This window comes from Patiria miniata, unplaced genomic scaffold, assembly GCF_015706575.1.
Source record: "Patiria miniata isolate m_02_andy unplaced genomic scaffold, ASM1570657v1 HiC_scaffold_7, whole genome shotgun sequence".
NCBI classification, from domain to species: Eukaryota; Metazoa; Echinodermata; class Asteroidea; order Valvatida; family Asterinidae; genus Patiria; species Patiria miniata.
The window spans coordinates 27986425-27993960 of record NW_024037074.1 but is presented as its reverse complement, the minus strand read 5'-3'; the positions used below and the strand labels follow the sequence as shown (position 1 = coordinate 27993960).

At 42.5% G+C, this 7536-nt stretch overlaps 1 long non-coding RNA gene across 1 annotated transcript; it reads right to left on the bottom strand.

The window, feature by feature from the left end:
- Nucleotides 1-2383: 2383 nt before the first annotated feature.
- Nucleotides 2384-4950, bottom strand: LOC119745325. Its single transcript, XR_005273613.1, has 3 exons — nucleotides 4834-4950; nucleotides 2789-2856; nucleotides 2384-2413 (listed from the first exon to the last, which is right to left on the bottom strand). It is a non-coding gene; the product is annotated as an uncharacterized LOC119745325 (long non-coding RNA).
- Nucleotides 4951-7536: the final 2586 nt, after the last annotated feature.

Genomic DNA, 7536 nt, shown 5'->3' with positions numbered 1-7536 from the left:
TTTAGCCAGTGTTGCGACCATTGTGACTAATCAGGTGTCACACCCCACATCCCCCATGCACTTGTCGTCGACCCTGGCCCTAACACACACAAGATGTCTGTAAGCTGATGTGGGTATAGGGAATCGTACAACTTTCACCCTATTCAGCCTCTCTCACCGAGGGCCCCCCTCTCATTCTCACCCATATCTCACCAACCCGCGGGACGCAACCACCTATTAATCTCTATCACCCTTACCCAAGCCAACCTGAACACCCTGCCCTTCACAGGCGGATGCAGAACAACATTCTCGGTGGGCTTCTGGTTTTGTTGGGGGAGGGGGGAGCAAATAAACATGGACCTGACATCCAGCAAGCTGGTAGCTACAAAATCGAAAGGCGGGGAGGGGGGGTATTTAATTTTTGTTCTGTCTACATGTGTAAGCATTTTTTTTTGATTTTAGCAAATCCATGGGGTGAATGGGATGAGTTGACTACACCATCGACTTGATGCTATTCACTGTTCTTGTCTAATTACTGAAAGATAAGTAACATTTGGCATCATATTTTGCACCCCCCCCCCCTTCTTCAACCCTTTACCCCCTCGACACCCACTAAACATCCACCCTACGCACCCTCAACCATTGTTAACCCGGCCTTCCACGATCCCCAAATTAAGAAGTCAAAACCAAAATAAATAGACAAAAATACAAGTAATTAACAAACTTTGTTTGCAATAAATTTTAATATCAGAGCGATTATAATTGTTAACAATAACCACATCAGATTAGAGTAATTAATAAAAAAAAATTCACAAGAGTCACATTGGGTTTTGTTAGTTCAACGACAAACGATTTCACTAACTGTCTTCAGTAAACGGTCAAAATGTATCTGTAATTTTACTTTCCTGATTTTTTAAAAGATATAGTGTTTAAATTCAGTTTTTTGAGTATTTTATATCCGAAACTGATTACATGTCATATGACTAATTTTTGTGTTGTAAATTAGTTAAGCTGTTAAACAGAGCAATATCCTAAGATGTATAATTTACATTATCAACTAATATTTGTCATCAGGAAAGCTCTAGAAACTCAACTTTTAACATAAAACTAAAACTGAATTACACATGTATAACATGTAATACAAAAAAAAAGTATGAACGAAATTGAGAGTTCTTGGTCAGATGTGGCGCAACTGAAACTCATGTGTTTTTTTTTTCTTTTCCGAGGATAAATAAATGAAATCACCCGATTTCATTCAATTCATTGCTGTTGCTTCCACGTTATTTGAGCAAAAAATAATGATTTTGGAGGGTTTTTTTAATCGCAGCTACACGCTAAAACCTTCTTTTTAAAAGGTCATATATTTAACTTCTTTTTAATTAACTATTTTTATGCAGTTTTGATGTCTGGTAAAGCGTTTTTATACTTTAATGTAAAATGCTTAGTATTAAGAATCAATTATCTTTCTTATTATCATGACAATGAACATTTTTCTTTTAATTCATTGGTTACTGTTTTGGCAAAATGGAAAGCAAAACCAAAAAAAATGCAGCACTACTCCTGTATATTTATGCGTTGTGATTTAATTCTATTTATTTAATTATTTATTTATTCGGAGAAAGGAGGAAGCCACTGAATGAGGTGTAGTGATATGCCGAAGTACTCTGCGCCCTGCCGGACATGGTAAGATACACCGAGTCTCCTCGCTGCAGGACCATCGCCGCGCTACCAGACAACTGACCAAGTTGATTTGCTGTACTATAGGTAGTGATTACCTTGTCGTCGTTTTTAACAAGATGGATGTAAAGGTAACCGCTGTGGCTATACTTAAGAACAGAGAACGTAAATACGTAGGTGCCCGGCACACTACAGGTGAACATACGGTCTCGAGATCGAAGCTGGTACCCGGCAGAAGGGTCTCGGCCTGCTGGAAGGGCAAACGGGTGTCGTGACTCGTAGAGGTATCCGAGGGGCTCGTCCTCACCACGGTGAATGCCACCCGCTGGTTGGAGTCGTCTGGTGTCTCCCCTGGCTCACCCTTCTGACCTTTGACACCAGTTTCCCAAGTTCCTCCAACAAAACCAGGTAGCCCTCTCGGACCTATCTTGCCGGGCAGACCAATCCCATCATCACCTTTAGACCCAGTGTTCCCAGGTGCTCCCCGATCACCCATAGGTCCAATAGGGCCAATCTCACCTTGCTGACCTGCATCGCCCTTTGACCCCGGCTGACCGTACGGCCCCATCGGTCCTACTGGGCCAGGCAGACCTGGTATGCCGGGTATTGCAGCAGGTCCCTGGCAGCACTGCTGACACACCTGAGACGCAGGACCATCACCGTCCGAGAGAACCGGCCCAGTAACGGAAGCTCGGAGCTTGACAGAGTTACCCAGAAGGAGGGCGATTGACAGAATGGTGGCCACGCAGATCTTCATCTGTTCAGAAAAGAATAATGGGCCTATTTATAAACCAAAACAAAAATCAATACGAAACAATAAACATGTTACATAAACTGAAGAATTTTTCTAAAAGACATGTATGATTACATAATAATTGTTGAAGCATCATTATTCACACAATGTGCTCGGTGTGATAATGGCAGTGGCCTGTCCGGGGGCAAGGGGTTAAAATTTTATGAAAAGTTGGGTTGCAATGACAACTGTGGCTGTGGGCAATCCACAAATTGGGCGGGTTATTACTTTTGCCCGCTGATAAAAGTTAGCAAAGAAGACCCATTAACATCAGGGTAATTTGGGACGGCGCGCACTTTTCACGGTCATGATATATCAATTAAATATCATCACACCAACCTCGATGGTTCGCTCTTGAAGACTTGAAGATCAGGTCCAAGAAAAGATCAGAAGGAGTTCAGTGTAAGCTGAAAAAAAACAACGAAAACCGGCAGCGTTTAAACTTGAGTAAGGAATGAATAATGTTATCATCGATTTGAATAAAATTGTGAGCTTTTTTTTATTTTGACAAATCATCATTCTAAAACTTGAAAAATAATACACTAATAAATCAGGGAAAAATTACATATTATTTGACCGGTATTTTCCAGGCCGAATACGTCCAGAAAAAAGCAACATGCTTTAATGTCGCTTTGTGATTTTTTTTGGGAAACTGAATGCTCCATAGCACCAGCATTCCATTCTATCAAACAAAGGTGAGCATTTATTAGGCACTAATAAGTCATTGAAATTTTGTGAATACATAATTATGTGAGTTTTAAAAACAGCAAATTGTTCAATCAAAATAGCTCTTTTCTGTCCAATTGCACATCTTTGCTCATTCAATATTTGAACACTTTCTTTCAAATACGCATAAAACAGGCAAGCATTTCCGAAGCCAGTTTAATTTAGCGAACGAGTCAAAATATTTAAGGGTATCTTCAATATACGCGTACAAAAAAAATAGGCAATTGACGTTACTTTGCATTAAATTGATTGTGCTTTGGATTTCAGTCCTGCTCGGGAATTCAACTTCATGCATACGTGTACAAAATGTTACACATTTTCAATAAAATCGGGCAGTGTAGCAAGATCAGTGGCGGATCCAGGGGTGCTGAGGGGCGCCCTCCCCTCCGGCACTGACCGAAGCATATTTTCACCCAAAACCCCTTTGATGTTTTGCAGCATTTTCCCGATTGATCTTCTTTTCTTTCTTTTTTTGCCCCACTCCAATTGATCAACAGTATGAGTTCACGCCTTCTTTTTTTTATCCCCCCCCCCTTTTTGGCTTGTCAGGGGGCAGCAAGCGCCCCCTTGCCCCCCCCCCCCCCAACGCGACGCCCATGAAAGCTGGTGCTTCAAACTTGGAAGTCGTACAGCTCAGCAGGCGGCCTGAATCATTTGTAAAAACATCAACACTTAACATGATTTCTAGAAATGAATCCAGCCAGATAAAGCAATTTGAACTTGAATAAAACTGTGTGGGTAATAATGATCCAGTCCGTTTGTATTGGCGCCCTCTAGTCTATTCTAGCCAGAGACACTTTTATCGTGCAATGCTTGAAAGTATGAACGTTCAGGCCTATATAGTGATCAAACCGGAATGACGCATTGTGATCTAGTGAAATGACAGTTTAAAGACAAAGTGCAAAAGGTATTGAGATTATCCCAATTGTCAATAACACAACATAGGACAGGATGTATGAGATGTCCCGATTTCCTTTATACGTTCTTCCGTGGCCAACTTCCGCATAACCTTTTATCCTGAATTGGTTACAGTGATTGCCGGAAATTGTGAGCGGATCGCATCGGGATTTTATGTCTGATACAATAAACAGGAAAAACTAGCAAGAAAACAACGCGGGTGATTGATCATACTGATATGGGTCAAGTGTCAGCTTTCGCAAGATTTCTTTCTTTGAACACAAAAAGGTTTAAATTTATCATCTGAAAAGATGTGTAAGTGCGTGAACTTCAATCAGAATAAGGAACTTGATGTAATACACTCTTGAAAAACCCACAGCTAGGTTTGACTGGAAAACTGGCGAATCTGAATGACAATAAAAACTATAAAACTTCCATGAATTTTTAGGTTGTTTTTTTCAAGAACTAAATGAACCAGTCAGTATTTGGGCAATTACTGTGCGTCGAGAGTGCACTATGATTGCAATAGCGGAAATATTGTCAGACAGGAATTCCTTTTTCCCAACAAATATAAAACCGAGATTATTTGCTCTGAGCTATAATTGCCTGATTTTGGCCTCAGAAAATGGGGGTCTGAATCCGCATCAACTGTTCAGACTAAGAGCTAATGGCTATAAGTACATTTGTGCCAATATCATATATCAAAAAGATCAATCCCAAAGTAAGCAGAATTATCGTAAAAGATTGTTTCAAACACTCACCGTGCAACTCTTGTTCGATCTTGCCAACAGTTATCTCGGGTTGTCGTCTGGACAAAGACATGAGCTGCGGTCGTTGTGAGGAGTGAGCCGGCAGCTTGTGACTTAAATATTGACGTCGATTTCCCGAGCAGTGACTGAGGAACTTGCAAGCCCGGTTTGTGATTGGCCCCCTGCGCACTGTCAATCACACATCACTGACTCGCTTCATATTGATGAGAGGGAAATGATGTCACTGTTACATTGCCAGACGTTAAACCCGAAGCTTGTATCACCGACACTCAAATGGACGCATCTAATTGGTGGAACGATTATATGGATGTCGGTGACCTATTCACACGTGGATTGTGATTGGCACCTGTCAATCACAGACTACTCACTTGTGGTCACCGACTTGTTGGGTGACTTACTCTGATTGGTGGATAGAATAATGACGTACATCGGCCATACTTGATTCAATCAGTGTTAGTTTTGCGCTTCGTGTTATTTAATGCAGCCACGCATTTGGTGGCTAGTATTTTGTAGTCAGGTTATGCAGTCTATATTTATGATGGAAAAACAAAGGCGTAATGATTTAGCTTGAGAACAAAAAGTAATAAGAACTTCAATATATTGTGTTCATAATATCCTGTCCATGTACAGTTGCCGCGCTCTTACGGTGAAGTATACTTAATTTGCAGAACCCAGCAGGTAACTTTAATTATAACCATTCATCTATCCCACTCCACTAATCAAACGTGCGCTTGGCCAGGCCAACTTCTCGGCGTGCAATCGACCTTGCACCTGCAGACCCTCTCCCTGCTAATTTAGGCCCTCCCACCTCCGCTTATTGAGCCCAACCTATACCAAAAACCAAACACATAATTAGGCCAACCCCTATCTTGACCCTCGCCTAATCAAACCTAATCCCAAACTTACCCCAACTGTTTGGATCCTACCATGTGCAACAAACTTCTTTCTTTAGGAAACACTAGCCTTCAATTGCCTGATCTCCAAGCCAAGCACGAATCCCCATATTAAACCCCTGCCCCCAACATCCCTTTCCCCTCCTAACTACCCTGGGCAGCCAACTGCGGATCCCGAACCAATATGCTGAGGTGGAGAAGGGGAGTGATATGCTTATTTAATGCTAGAGTGCTGTTGTTCCCCTTTCTATTAATAGTTTCGTCGACAGGAAGAGGAAGAGCAAATCCTATCGAGTGCCACCGTTTTTAGTAATTCACTCATCAACTTTCTGCTTATGACAACCAACAGTTTTTCCCGCTACACTAGGCCGGCCTATAAGAATACCTACTGAGACAATTTGAAAAAAACGGTGGCCCATATTCTACCGAAAGTCCAAAATAATCACTGTGCCCCTGAGTGTGCCTGATTTCTAGCGGAACAATACTGCCCACAATTCCAAACCGTACCTATTCTTATACCTATCCAGGGTGTGTCGTTTTCAAACCTAGTATTTCGAGAGATATTACGCCGTGAAGTATTACTCATTGGCGTGGTTCATTAAAGGGACTTTAATTAAGACTCCTCATTTTCTGGATGAAGCATTCGAAGAGTTAAGCGCCTCCCCCAAATCCCAGGCAGGCTGAGTGGTGAGGCACGCCCTCTCTAGCTTTCCGGGTTACGCCACTGAGTTTAAAGTGACGCATCGTATCCATCTCAACATCCTGTAGGGACCATGATTTTCACCACGATGGGAACGTGCAGCACTAACATTTTAACTGAAATAAATCTGCCATCGGATATACCACTGATCTCTATATAAAGACTGGATAGCTAATAAAGAGCCGCACAATGTACGAATTTGACGCCATATTGGTGAGACCGGCTGGTGATCTACAAAGGACGAGTTGCCGTCTTTATAGACAGCATGATTTCCTTTGTAACATCGCGGTTCACTTGACTTATATTTTGGCCACCACCACTGACCAACTGACCAAGGTTTACTACAATTTTTCTAACGTCGTGGTTACTTTTATAATGCCGCAAATCACTTTTTCGGCGTTTTTGAAATAATAATCACTACGGAAATGTGTCCTTTTTAGAACATCATAATATGTGTACGTGACCAAAATGCGCGTCAACTGTTGATACAACGCGCGCGTATTTACGCGTAGAACGTTCGTATTTACGCGGCCATCTTCGTGAGACCGGGGGCGAATTGGTCAATATGCAAAGTCTACTGTGTGAATGTTGTATGCATATCCGCTATCCAGTCTTTAAATAAAGATCAGTGGGATATACTCGGATACGTACTACGCCGTCCGGCATTAGGAGCTGGCCGCGTGTTTAATGCGCAGACCATTTTTACTAAATCGGGTACTCAGACCTCACCGCTGCACTTTGCAACGACCCTGACCCTAACATACCTGCCCGTAAGCTGACGTCGGTTCAACTTTCACCCTATCCTGCCTCTCTCACCAAGGCTTTGCCACCCCCACCCCCCCACCCCCCCACCCCCGTATCTCACCCATCTTCCATCAATCTGCGGGACGCAACCACCTAATCAATGTTTTACAACCTTCAGACCCAAACGGCCTAAACACTCTGCCCCTTCACGGCGGATACAGAACCAAATTGTCGATGTGCTTCCAGTTATGTTAGGCGGTGAGTGGAGGGGAGGGGGCAGGTAAAAGGGCCTGATTTCCGGCAAGCTGGCCGTAACAGAATCGAAAGGCGTGGGGATGCCTTATATTTTTCCTTCAT